This window comes from Emys orbicularis, chromosome 4 (genome assembly GCF_028017835.1).
Source record: "Emys orbicularis isolate rEmyOrb1 chromosome 4, rEmyOrb1.hap1, whole genome shotgun sequence".
In the NCBI taxonomy this organism is placed as follows: domain Eukaryota; kingdom Metazoa; phylum Chordata; order Testudines; family Emydidae; genus Emys; species Emys orbicularis.
The window spans coordinates 5,811,889-5,826,033 of NC_088686.1; positions in this window are offsets into that span (position 1 = coordinate 5,811,889).

Genomic DNA, 14,145 nt, shown 5'->3' on the forward strand with positions numbered 1-14,145 from the left:
TGCCTAGCCACTCGGTCCCTAATCTGTAGCAGTGCATGGGATTCTTCCATCCTAAGTGCAGGACTCTGCATGTGTCCTTGTTGAATCTCATCAGATTTCTTTTGGCCCAATCCTCCAATTTGTCTAGGTCCCTCTGTATCCTATCCCTACCTTCCTACATATCTACCACTCCTCCCAGTTTAGTGTCATCTGCAAACTTGCTGAGAGTGCAGTCCACGCCATCCTCCAGATCATTAATGAAGATATGGAACAAAACCGGCTCCAGGACCGACGTTGGGGCACTCCGCTTGATACCGGCTGCCCACTAGACATGGAGCCATTGATCACTACCCGTTGAGCCCGATGATCTAGTCAGCTTTCTATCCACCTTATAGTCCATTCATCCATCCCATACTTCTTTAACTTGCCGGCAAGAATACTATGGGAGACTTTATCAAAAGCTTTGCTAAAGTCAAGGAATAACACGTTCACTGCTTTCCCCTCATCCACAGAGCCAGTTATCTTGTCATAGAAGGCAATCAGGTTAGTCAGGCATGACTTGCCCTTGGTGAATCCATGCTTTTCAGAGTGGGAAAGGGTGGGACCTTGGCTCCCCCCCCCTCCTCACTTTCCAGGGTAGATGCGCTAGCATGGGGTGGATGGTGATTTACTGATGACACAGGCCAGCAGCAAGTTACTGACCCCCATACTTGCAGTAGGAGAAAGGAGGGAGTAAGGAAGGAGTTTTGACTCAGAAGGTCTCTCCGGCAGGCAGCAGCGTACCATTAAAAATCGGCTCGCTTACCATCTTTGGCATGCGTGCCATAGGTTGCCGACCCCTGGTCTAGCCCCTTAAATTCCTAGGGAATTTAGAAGAGAAATAGAATGAGCAGATATATGTCTGGATCCAGATCTCAGTCACACCAGTGCAGAACAGGAATGATAGTGATGTGAAACCAGTGTCACTGAGATTGGAAACAAGCCCATTGCCTTCCTGTACAGACACATGTCCCAATCCTATTGGCAATACCATGATTTCAATCCACCTGCGGCTTTGGAAAATACTCTCCTTCTCTCTCTCCTTCCTCATTCCCCTGCCTGTGTTTTCTTCAGCTGAATGCCGACACTCCAGCTGCATTTACACTATGAGCTGGGGTCTGAGTCCCAGCTTGCATCGACATACTCATGCTGACGCGCACCGAGCTAGCGCACTAAAAACAGTAGTGTAGCCGTGGCGGGGGTGAGCCGCAGCATGGACTAGCCATCCCGAGTACCAACCCAGCTGGACCCAGTGGGTGCATATTTGGGGCAGCCAGCCATGCCACCACTCACTGCTGCCTGTGCGGTCATGGCGACAGTATTATATGTAGTGCCCTGGCTCACTGAGAGCTAGCACAAGTCTGGCAACTCGATCTAGGAATCACAGCACCAGCACCAAGTGTAGACGTGACCTCAATGGTGGGGGTGCAAAATGATTACCCTATGTGCAGCTGAGCCGAAGTCTGGAGTTTCTCCTTAGGATTGAAAAGTCACTCATTGATCTAGCTTTATGACAATTCCCGAGAAGGGGAATGAATGGGAATGAATAGGAAAGCCATTTCTCATGATCAGCTGCCCTATTTGAGCAGATTTATGTTTACACCGAGAGCTAGAGAGCATGGGCCAGAATCTTGGCTGGTGGAAATCAGAGTATTCCATTGGCTTCTGTGCAACTATGCCAATTTGCACCAGCTGTGACTCTGCCCCTATGAATCTAATATTTACAAAATACACCTCTACCCCGATATAACGCGACCCGATATAACACGAATTCGGGTATAACGCGGTAAAGCAGTGCTCCGGGGGGGTGGGGCTGTGCACTGTGGCAGATCAAAGCAAGTTCGATATAACGCGGTTTCACCTATAACTCGGTAAGATTTTTTGACTCCTGAGGACAGCGTTATATCGGGGTAGAGGTGTACTGGTTTTCTGAAGACAGTAGCTACCGTTAGAATTAGTCTTTTGAAGTCAGATAAAAAAACGACTAGGAAAGCCTTGTATCTGTCCATATGTGGCAAATGAACGCAATGCACTGGCTATTCTTCTCGCGACTCCAACCCAGTCGTGGTCTCGTGTTCCGTTTGTTAGGAGTATGTACGGTGCCATTAAGAGAAGAGCACATGTTAGGGAGAAGGACACTGGCCTAGGAGGAACGGGCTGGAAGCAGTTCAGAGTCGTCTTCACCAGATGCACAGCCAGGAGCACCTGGCTCTCCTTTGTCTTATGTCACTCTGTTTTAGTCCAAATAAAGCCTTACTTCTTCAATTCCAGACTGTGCTTCCTTATGAATTCACAGGACAAAACACCATTCAGTTGTGTTTAAGGCCATTTTGCGGGCTTAACTGAAAAGTACACCTCTACCCCGATATAACACGGTATAGCAGTGCTCCGGGGTGGCGGGGCTATGCACTCCGGTGGATCAAAGCAAGTTCGATATAACGCGGTTTCACCTATAACGCGGTAAGATTTTTTGGCTCCTGAGGACAGCGTTCTATCGGGGTAGAGGTGTATTGGAAAACAGGGACTGGTCATTCCCATCACATTGGGCTTGCTAGAGTTTGGAGAAAACTGGAGCGCATGCCCATTGAACTACTTCTACTCCTGAGTCAAAGGCAAATAAATACCCAGGCACAGACTAACAGTGAAAGTGATGAGCTGGGACTTGATGAATTCAGCAGGTCCCAGAGCAAGAATTTGGTAGTCAAGCCCCTGAAGTTATTTCCCTAATGCCGATCAGTGACCTAACCTATCAAAACATATGACCAGGTGAGGTCCCATCACCAGAATGTACCCAGTCATTCAGGGATTCAGTCTGGGCACCGAAATTTCCCAACTGTTCATTTCTCTTCTTCAAGAGGCGAACCCAGCACTGAAATGAGCTAGTGCTGTAACAAATATAAACAGGGGCAGGAGAGTAAGTTATGCTGGTGATGGAACAGTGATGCATACCTACTCCTTGCTGCCTGCCTGCCTTCTGGGCTTCTAGGAGATGGCTAAGGGTCTGCAAAGCCTGGTAGGTCATGAACCCCCCCATTCACAGATGGTTCGCGTCAGTTACATTGCGGACAATGGAGGGTCCGGAGGGCAGCCCAGGCCCATGAAGGGAGGTGGGGATCTGTACTAAAACAGCTCTATAATATAAGAAAATAGAGGCTGTCCTAATGCAATGTAGGCTTTGGTGTCAGTGGTCACAGACAAGGATATTAATGCCCATCACCCCGGCCCAGATCCTATGTCTGGAAAATCAAATCCATTGTCTTCCCAGCTTTCCTGTGTATCAGGCCCTTATTTCAGAAAAGTGTACTCTCCTGGGAGTGAGCTGACCACGCATTGTTAATAATGTTCTGGGCTGGGGCCTGACCTCAGACACACCAGTGTCATTGTGAGAAAGTGCCCAGCCTAATCATTTTGAACTGTCAATCTTGTGTCAGCTACAAGGTTACCCAGAGCAGAGTTATTTGAATTTCCATTTCTGGCCTGTGTAGCATGATGACTTAAGAACCCTTGCTACTCTGAAATCTCAGGATGCATTTACAGGGCCTAACTCTGATCTCACTTAACACAGCTGCAAATCAGCAGCATCTCAGCAGAAGTCAATGGAGTTGGAATGGTGTCAAATTAGTGTAAGTCAGACGAGAATCAAGCTCAAAGTCTGAACACCCTAAATCTTTCATTCTTCCAAAGTAGAAACATTGGCTCTTCTGCAGTTTCCTAGTGGATATGGGGGCCTGTCAGAAGAGACCTTAAAATTGAGTTGGGTGGAGAAAGGAAATTCTCTTTCACAAAGGATTTCAATGTTTTGAAATCTGGTTTCATTCCCATTTGGGCCCAAACCCCAAATTTTCTACATTCAGTGGGATTTCCCCAGAGCCGTGACCTTTGGAAGCCCCTGGCGTCGCAGACTCCAAGGCAGTCCACGTGGTGGGACTGCCCCACAGCTGCACACTCTTGAAGCTCCAGGGTCTCTAACTCATACTACTTCTTCGTTACAAGCTCGGGGTGTCATCCCCTGCAGTGTGCACATAGAATCATAGAACATTAGGGTTGGGAGAGACCTCAGGAGGTCATCTAGTCCAACCCCTTGCTCAAAGCAGGACCAACCCCAACTAAATCATCCCAGCCAGGGCTTTGTCAAGCCTGATCTTAAAAACCTCTAAGGAAGGAGATTCCACCACCTCCCTAGGGAACCCATTCCAGTGCTTCACCACCCTCCTAGTGAAATAGTGATTCCTAATATCCAGCCTAGCACATACTCATGCTAGCTGTCTCTCGTGGAGTCAGAGCGAGTATGAATAGCAGCGTAGTCGTGGCATCATGGGTAATGGCAGCAGAGGCCTGGCTGAGCGACACAGAGTACTTGCCCACCAGTTTCAGGCAGGTTTGTACTCAGCATGGCTCAGCTGTGCCCTCTCTTCTGGTGCTACGGGGCTAGGCAGCTGTTTATACTCATGCTAGCCGGGGAATCGCATGCCGAGCTCGTACTGTACATGTCGCCTCACTGGCAGTCTGCATGGCCTTGGATGGAATTCATGGTGTCTGGGGGAATTTTGTTAAAATCAAACTGTCTCCCCAATGATTTTATTTTAACAAATGGGCAAATGCTGACCGAAAAGATGTCTTGTCAGAGTTTTTTCTGACCAATTCCATTTGAAAGGCCCTCTCTGCCCTGCATGGTCACTAGAGATCCTTTGACATTTCTTATAAGAGCAAGGGTTTGTCCTTGTGTCCAGTCCAGAATTTCCCCTTCCTGACTGTTTTGTAGTGTGCCAGTTGGTTGCTGCACTCCACCACGATGGTGGCTGCTTTTCAGCAGTGGTGTGTGTGTGTGTGCGCGCAGATGCTTAGCTGGTGTAAATTGTCATTGCTCCATTGTCTACAATGCAGCTGTCACCATCTACAGCAGCGAAGGATCTGCCCCATTGTGTCCAACCTTGTTGCTAAACATGAAATGGTCCCTCGTCATTTGGGTTAAGTAGGATACAGGCTATTTCCCAACAGACCAGGGAGCATGTCTGGCTGTGCCTATTTCTGCAGAAACGCATTAGGGGAATTGAAGGTCAGAGACCCCCCCCCCAACCTTCTTTTACACCCTCTGAGGAGATAGGTGTTGTTTTCTTAAACCCGCAGCAGGAAACCAGGCAGGAGTGGGGCTGGGGAAGGTCCAAGGGAGAAGCATAGCAATGATGCAGAGAGAAAGAGGAGCTTTAGAGGTAACAGGGCTTCCCTTAGTCTAATACAGTGCCTTGTTCAGTTTTAGAAGAAAGTAAAAATTTCGGAGATGTTTCCCCATAGTCACATGACACACCCCTACCAAGGCACAAAGCAGTACCTGGACTGATCCCTCTTTGAGCCCCTAAGGAGTCCAGTTCCGGTGTTCACAATTCAAAAAGTCTGTTGTTAAATTGGAGAAGGATCAAAGAAAAGCTGCGAGAATGATTAAAGGGGTCAAAAACCTGCCTGACAGTGAGAGACTCAAGGAGCTCAAACAAAGAGAAGGTTAAAGGATGATTTGATCACAGTCAACAAGTGCCCAAATGGAGAGCAAATGTTTGATAAAAGAGGGCTCTGCTGTCTTATAGACAAAGATATAACAAGATCCAATGACTAGAAGTTGAAGCTAGACAGATTCAGACTAGAAATAAGATGCACATTTTTGACAGTGAGGGACATTCACCATTGGAATAATTTAGCAAGGGTGGTGGTGGATTCTCGATCACTGAAAAGCTTTAAAGCAAGACTGGCTGTTGTTCTAAAAAGGATGCTGTAGTTCAAACAGGAATTAATTCAGGGACATTCTCTACCCTGGGTTGTGCAGGAGGTCAGATTAGATAATCTCAGTGATCCCTTCTGGCCTTATACACTGTGAATCTATAAATAAGACACAGCATAGGTGGAGAGGAGGAGGGAGGAATGTGGTTCCAACTCTCCCTCCCACACCAGCTGGCAGAGCTGGCCAGACACACACAGGGGAGCATCCTGAAAGGAGTAGGCATTGAGAGCTCCAGGGAGCTCCAGGATGAAGTTGGACCAGGAGGCAAGAGTGAGCCCTAAATAAGGGATGTGCAAATAAATCTTCTGCTGTCTCCCAGTCTCAGTATTTATCATGGCCCCCCATCGGCACAATATCTGAGAACCTGAAGCCACTGTCCCTCCCCTCCCCACTTTGCCTACTCTGCATGCAGTTCCTTGCACTGAACAGCTTCAGTTCTCTGAGTTCCTCTGGTCTCTCCCTCTTCACCGTCCCAGGCATCTCTACTTTTCTTCCCAATTAATCTTATGATATTTCTTCACATGGGCCAAAGTACTTTATCCAGCAAATGAAATGTCCCTTCCAATAATGTTTGCTTTATTAATAGCTATTTTATTAAATGTGGAATCTTTTTTTTCAGTTTTATAGTGTGTCCAAAAACCGCACCAGTCCGCCATCGTAAATTAAAAGTGCCCTTAAAGAAACCTTATAAAACTCTAATAATATTTTTATGTGCAGAGCTTAATTCTCATTGATTTTCAAATGGTTTCTGTCAGTAAGCAAAAGTCAGTTGCCTTGCTTTTCATACGACTTTGCTTTTCCCTTGCTGCAGAAGTGGCCCAGGCATATAAACAGAATGGGAAGTGACTTACCCACTACAGGGAAATGAGGCAGCAAAAATACCAATAATAATAAACATGAGAAGGAGTCAAAGTTAAAAATGGGATGTGAAATAAATAAGGGATGCTGCCTGCAAATATATGTGGGTACTTGAATTATTAATTGCAGACATAAGCAATTAAAATTGGAAATAGGATAAGACATTGCTTTTTTATTTGGCTTTAATTTCAGCTAGGCAGGAGCACAGCTCATACAGCAATAACAATAAGAAACTGCTAAAAAATTAATCAAAGTATCTAATAATGTCGAGGATGATCCGGCAGACATGTAGGACCAGATATTTGTTACCATGAGAAGTTCCCTTAATGGGTAAATGTTTGGAGCTTCAGATCCTTTACGTACTGAGCTATTTCTACTTCCATAAGCCCTGAAAAAGATACCTATCCAAAAGAGGAAAGCAAAATGTATTTATTAAAACTTTTGACATTATATATTAGTGGGGCTAGACCACTTTACACTATTTGAGGATCTAGCCCCTGGTTGTTTATTCTAATGTGGTGAGAGATATATGTGGGTATATCTAGAATCATAGAAATGTCAGGCTGCAAGGGACCTTGGGAAGTCATCAAGTCCATCCTCCTGTGCTGAGGCAAGACCAATTAAGTCTAGGCCATCCCTGGCAAGTGTTTGTCCAACCTGTTCTTAAAAAGCCTCTAATGATGGAGATTCCACAACTTCCCTTGGAAGCCTATTCTAGAGTTTAACCGCCTTGTAGTTAGAAAGTTTTCGTAACATCTAATCTAAATCTCCTTTGCCACAGATTAAGCTGAGAACAAGTGCTCACAGTCCTCTTTATAACAGCCCTTAACACATTTGAAGACTGTTGTCGGGTCCTCAGTTCCCTCTAAGCTGCACGGCCACGCAGCCGCGCTGCAGCCTATTAAGTGCAGCACAGATGCTTCAGGACTGCAGCGGGACAGATTCCTATCCTCCAGCCCTGGACCCAACCCAGCCCAGACACGGACCTGCCACGGCCAGGGGAGACGCGCCCCTCCGCCGGCCCCAACCAGCATGGCCTGGACCTGCCGTAGCCCGGGGAGACACGCTCCTCCCCCAGCCCCAACCCAGTCCTGGCCCGGACCTGCCACACCCGTGGGAGAGATGCCTATCCCGCGTCCCCAGCCCCGGAGCTGCCGCGGCGGGGAGAGGCTGCCCTCCCCCCCAGCCCAGGTGCTGTTGCGGGGAGAGAGAGCTGGGGGGAGTCCTCTCTCTCCGTTGCAGCCCCAGGGCAAACTGCACCCCAAAACCCTCATCCCTGGCTCCGCACCAGAGCCCGCACCCCCAGCCGGAGCCTTCACCCCCCTGCACCTCAACCCTCTGCTCCAGCTGTGAGGCCCCCCACACACACTCCTAGTCCCTCGGCCCTATCCCCACCACATGGATTTTGTTATGTACGCCAATATGGTGGCGATGTGTCACATGTCGCCTCCATATTGCTGCACATAACTAAATTAATTCCCCACATGGGTGGGAAAAATTAGAGGGAACCTTGGTCAGGTCCCTCCTCAGTCTTCTTTTCTTGCTGTCGTGTCCATATTTTTTTACCTTTTTTTCATATGTTGGGTTTTCTTAACCTTTTATCAATTTGTTGCTGTCCTCTGGACTATCTCCAATTTGACAACATCTTTCTTAAAGTGTGGCACCCAGAATTGGACAGAGTAGTCCAGCTAAGGTCTCACCAGTGCTGAGTATAATGTGACAATTACTTTCTGTGTCTTACATGTAACACTCCCGTTACTATATTAGCCTTTTTCGCAACTGCATCACATTATTGATTGACTCATATTCAATTTATGATCTACTATAATCCCCAGTTTCTTTTCTGCAGCACTAACACCAAGCCAGTTATTCCCCATTTTGTAGTTGTGTGTTTGATATTTCCTTCCTAAGTGTAGTACTTTGCATTTATCTTTATTGAATTTCATCTTGTTGATGTCAAACCAATTCTCCAATTTGTTCAGGTCATTTGGAATTTTAATCCTGTCCTCCAAAGTGCTTGCAACCCCTCCCAGCTTGATGTCATTTGCAAATTTTATAAGCATGCTCCCTACTCCATTATCCAAGTCATTAATGAAAATATTGAATAGTACCGGAGCCTGGATTGACCCCTGCAGGACCCCACTAGATACGTTGTGCTAGTTTGTCAGCAAACTATTGATAATTACTCTTTGAGTATGGTCTTTCAACCAGTTGTGCATCCCCTTATAGTAATCTCATTTGGACCACATTTTCCTATGTATAAGAGCAATGTATTATGTATACTTCTATGTGTGTGTGTCTATGGAAGAGCTACGTGTTATGAGGCAGATCCTCATCTGATGTAAGCTGCCATAGCTCCATTGATTTCACTTTATACCCACTGAGGATCTGCCTGTATATTTATAGATAACCCCCTAGATAGATAGATAGATAGATAGATAGATAGACTTGCTTCTGTGGTGCTGAATCTAACATCCTGGGAACTAGGTCCTTCTGTTAGCTGCCTCCTATAGTGGCCTGTTCTACCCTTCAGGCCAGGGTCTCACCTTCGAATAAAGAGAGTGACCTTTTGGATCTCTATCAGCAGAGAACCTGGTCTTCAATTCAAACAGCCTTAAAATCCTTGAAATCTTCTCTGCAGTCCAGCTCTATCTTCGGGGATGCTTAATGGTGGCGTGACGCTGAGCTAGAGAGGTTTAAGCAACCAGCAGGCTGTGTGACCTGAAAACAACCTGTAAGGACACATTAGAAGAGTATTAAAATGGTAAACAGGGCCATTCCTTGTAGATAGTTAGCAAAGCCATGTTAAATAGGCCTGTATAGTTAGAGAATCAAAAGTAGAAACTAATTTTATTTGTCTGTATTTACCTTTATCTTGTTAGAAGTCTAATTAGCTTCTAAATGCTAAACTTTGGTTCCTGTCTATAATATTGCATTACTATATTCTATTGATTTAGAGATCAAAAGGGGATATTAACGTTAACATTAACATTTAGATGGAACTTGTGGTGTAATAATATCATTGTCTTTATTTCTCTTTGAAGTTTGTAGTAAACTACCTATTAATGTTTGAATGATTAACTGTCTTATGCTAACGAATGTAACTCATTGTCAATGTATGCGTAGGAAATAGAGATTTACTTCAAAGCAACAATGCACATTACCTATTCTTCATCCAAGGAGTGCCTGCTGTGCTCATTTGCTACCAAGAGGCTTGTCATCAGAATTTCAGCTATAAAGGAATATTCAGGCCTCATCCTCACTATCTCAGATCTGCTTCAACTTTGTCAGGGGCAGTCTAAGTCACAAGACTGAGGTCTCCAGGTCTATTCTGAATTATCCCTGCAATTTTTATGAAAAAATTTGAACAAACTCTGCACATGGACTGCCTATTAGACTATAACTTTTTTAATTAATTCCAGAAGGATTTCTACAAATTAGCAGCATCACCATCTCTGCCATGAAACTGACCTAAGAACTTTTTTCATATCTGTATGTATAGTGATCTTTTAACCACAGTAACTCTCTTTTCTTTTTTAGTAAATCTTAGATTTAATTAATAAGGATTGGCTTATTTGGGTATATTTGGGTAAGATCTGAAATATTCACTGACCTGGGAGGTAATGTTTCCAATCTCTTGGGATTGGTAGAACTTTATATATGGTGAATAAGGTTTTTCTAACCCTCACTATGTTAGACTTGGCTGTCTGGGTGGGAGCCAACGGCTGGGTTGCTTAAAGGGAACTGTATTTTGGTTTATTGATAACCAGTAAGGCATTACAGAAGCAGTTTGGTTACTGATTTGGTGAAATCTAATCTAATAAACCACCAGTTTTGACGATCATCCGGCCTAATCTTTGCAGTTTGCCCTGATTGAGCATTCTCAGTATAGCCCCTCCAGCGATCACGGTCACAGGTGGGAACATCATTCTTTTGCCTAAAACACTTTCTATAAATAAAGCTAAGAAAGGTGTAAAGATGGTGAGTGAATAATTCAAATTCAAGTGCAAAATAATCCTAATTAAAAATGTTTTAAAACCATGTTTTAGAAGGAAAAGGTCAATGCTACTCCCAGTGTCATTTTAGCAGAGCATATTGATGAGTTTGTGGAGCTTCCCTACCAGTTCATCACTTCCAAACATGTAGACTTTCAGCTGATTTGCCATCTGGCTCTGCTTCCTTATTGTTCTTAGTTTGCATAATGACTCGTGTTACTTCTTCGAGGGTCGGGGGGGTCAACAAGAGATTATCTTTCATGTCGTTGAGGTATAGATTAGATGGTGGCATCAGAGACAATTGACTCACGGTTCAGGAGTTGCTCAAAATGCTCCTTCCATCTGGCTTTGCTGGCTTTGCTGTCCTTAAAATACGTTGACCCGTCTTGGGCTCAGAGTGGTGTGGGTCCATGGGATCATGGGCCATAAATGGCCCTTATTGCCTGAAAGAAACTCCTCATGTCATGTTTATCAGCATAAAGCTCAATCTTCTTGGCCTTTTTTTGCCACCACTTATTTTTGATGTCACGGATTTTCCTTTGGGTTTCAGCCTTGAGTTGCTTGTATGACTCTTTCTTCTGCTGATGTGATATGTCATTTTGCCACATGCAATGAGCTTTTCTTTTCTGGTCAAGCAAGCCCTGAATCTCAGCATCGTTCTCATCAAACCAATCTTGGTGACATAGCCAATGGACTCAGCACATGCCGAGAGAATGGCTGTCTTTAATCCCTTCCAGAGATTTTCATTATCATCATCAGCTGTAGGCATAGTGACAAACTTCTCTTGGAGACACTGCTGAAGTTTCTCCCGAATCACTATATCTTCAAGGGACTTGATGTTGAATTTCTTTCATACTGATTTTGCCTGCTTGCGATGCCTGGAGGTGATCTGGAAATTCATGATTGATCTAACAAGGTGATGGTCTGTCCAACAGTCATCGGTTCCATGCATGGCCCTCGTATGCGGACATCCTTCCAATCTCGAGCTCTAACAATAACATACTCAAGCAGGTGCCAGTGCCTGGAGCGAGGGTGTCTCCAGGTGATTTTATACTTCTCAGTTTGTCTAAAGAGGGTGTTTGTGATGATCAGGTCATCTTCTATGCATTTTCTCAGGAGGAGGATGCCGTTGGAGTTAGCCATTCCTACTCCTTCTTTTCCGTTCCAGAGATCTGACTCCTGACGGACTCTAGCATTAAAATCTCTGAGGAGAATGAACTTGTCCTCGTTGGGAATGTTGGTCAAAACTCTGTCAAGAGTTTCATATCTGGTATAATGAGAAGATTCCAGAAGACTTGAGAAATGCTAACATTGTTACAATCTTTAAGAAAGGAGATACGTCAGAGAGTGGAAAATATCGAGCCATTGCCTTGCTAGCTACAGCAGGGAAAATTCTTGTCGGTATCCTCTTAAACCGATTACTTCCCCTTTCTGAGGAAATATTTCCGGAATCTCAGTGGGGTTTTAGACTATCCCGCCAGACAACCGACATGGTCTTCGTTGCTCGACAAATCCAGGAAAAATCTCAGGAGCAAAATCAGGACTTGTACATGGCTTTCATTGATTTGACAAAGGCCTTTGACTCTGTCAATCGCGAAGCCCTGTGGAAGGTTCAGGCCAGATTTGGCTGCCCTCCAAAATTTAGTAAGGTGCTAAGGCTTCTCCATGATCAGATGACTGCCACGGTTCTCTGTAATGGCCTTGAGATGGAACCTTTCGTCATCAAAACTGGGGTTAAGCAAGGATGCGTTGTTGCCCCAACGCTGTTTTCCATCTATTTAGCAGTCATTTTGGTTCTCGTTAAAGATCATCTCCCCAATGGACTTGACATTCAATATATAATGGATGGGCAGCTCTTTAATCTTCGACGTCTCCGCTCGAAGTCTAAAGTCTTCAGGGGATCCATTACTGATCTTCAGTATGCTGATGATTGTGTCATCCTCGTGCAAATTAAGAATGACCTTTAGTCCATACTGGATTTTCTTACACAAGCTTACTGAAGCCTAGGACTCTCATTCAATGTTGAGAAGACTAAAGTGCTCAATCAACCTGCTTCAGGACTTGCATATGACCCACCACAAATCACCATCGAGGGTCAGACTCTGGAGACAGCTGAACACTTTTGCTACCTCGGTAGCCAACTTTCTCAAAATGCAAAAATCAACAGTGAGATCCAGCACAGGATCCAGTGCACAAGTACTTCCTTTGGGAAATTGCTCCGATGCATTTTCATGGACCGTGACCTACGGGAGGACACCAAAATTCAGGTCTATAAGATAATTGTTGTTCCTACACTCCTCTATGGATGCGAAACCTGGGTGACCTAACGACAACACCTCAACAGTTTGGAGAGGTATCACCAACGATGCCTCCAGAAGATCCTTCGTGTCAAGTGGGAAGATCACTGCACTAACGCCAGCATCCTCACTGAAGCTAATGTCACCAGCATTGAAGCAATGATCCTCAAGCACCAACGTTGCTGGGCTGGACATCGTGGGCGAATGCCAGACTCTCACCTCCCAGAAAAAGTCCTCTACTCTCAGCTCAACCATGATCAGAGATCCCGTGGTGGTCAGAGGAAATGCTACAGAGACACACTGAAAACGTATCTTAAGAAAACTGATGTGGACATCACAAGCTGGGAAGAGCAAGCCACCAACCGACCCCAATGGCACCATATACTCCATCAGGCAGTGGCCTGCTTCGAGGAGAAACACCTTGCCCTCGAAGCTGAAAAGAGAGAGAGGAAGAAGGGGAAAAATAATAACCTTCTCCCAGCAGGCCGCTGGCTTGCCACAAGATGTCTGTACCTACTGCGGGCAGATTTCCTCTCCTCTCTGTCTTATTATTTCCTTGTAACCCCCCCCCCATTGTTCTGTCTGTATCCATCTGTTGTCTCTTATCTTATACTTAGATTGGATGCTCTTTGGGGCAGGGAGTGTCTTTTTGTTCTGTCTGTACAGCGTCTAGTACAATGGGATCCTGATCCATGACTAGGGCTGCCAGGCGGTATGGTAATGAATAATAATAAAACAGGGTGCGATGATTCTTGCATAGTGGAGGCACAGTTCTGTAGGTACAATCACATCTCCTGTGTACATGGTTTATTCCTCAGGGATTGGGGCCCCAGTCCAGAAAAGCACCTAAGCACCTGTGCATGGATTGCCCAGTTGAGTTCTCTTGACGAAAGTTTTGCACATCCTCAAATGCATTGCAGGATCTGGCCTTAGGCTCCTTTGCAGCTTAGGGAACCGTATACTCTTCCTACTGGAAACACAGAGGAGAATGTGAAGGTTCCTGTTTCACTCTTAGTTTGCATTCACATTGAACATGGTATCGCAAAGAACATGTCTGGGAAGAGTTTACTATGCAAGTTGATGAGTGATTAGCTATAGATGGATGTTTTTATCCTTGTGAAGAGATAGTTAGAGAGAAGAGAGAGTGCCTGCCACTGCATTTCAATGCCATAATTGAGTTGGAAGGACTCTTAAATCCTGGAAAATG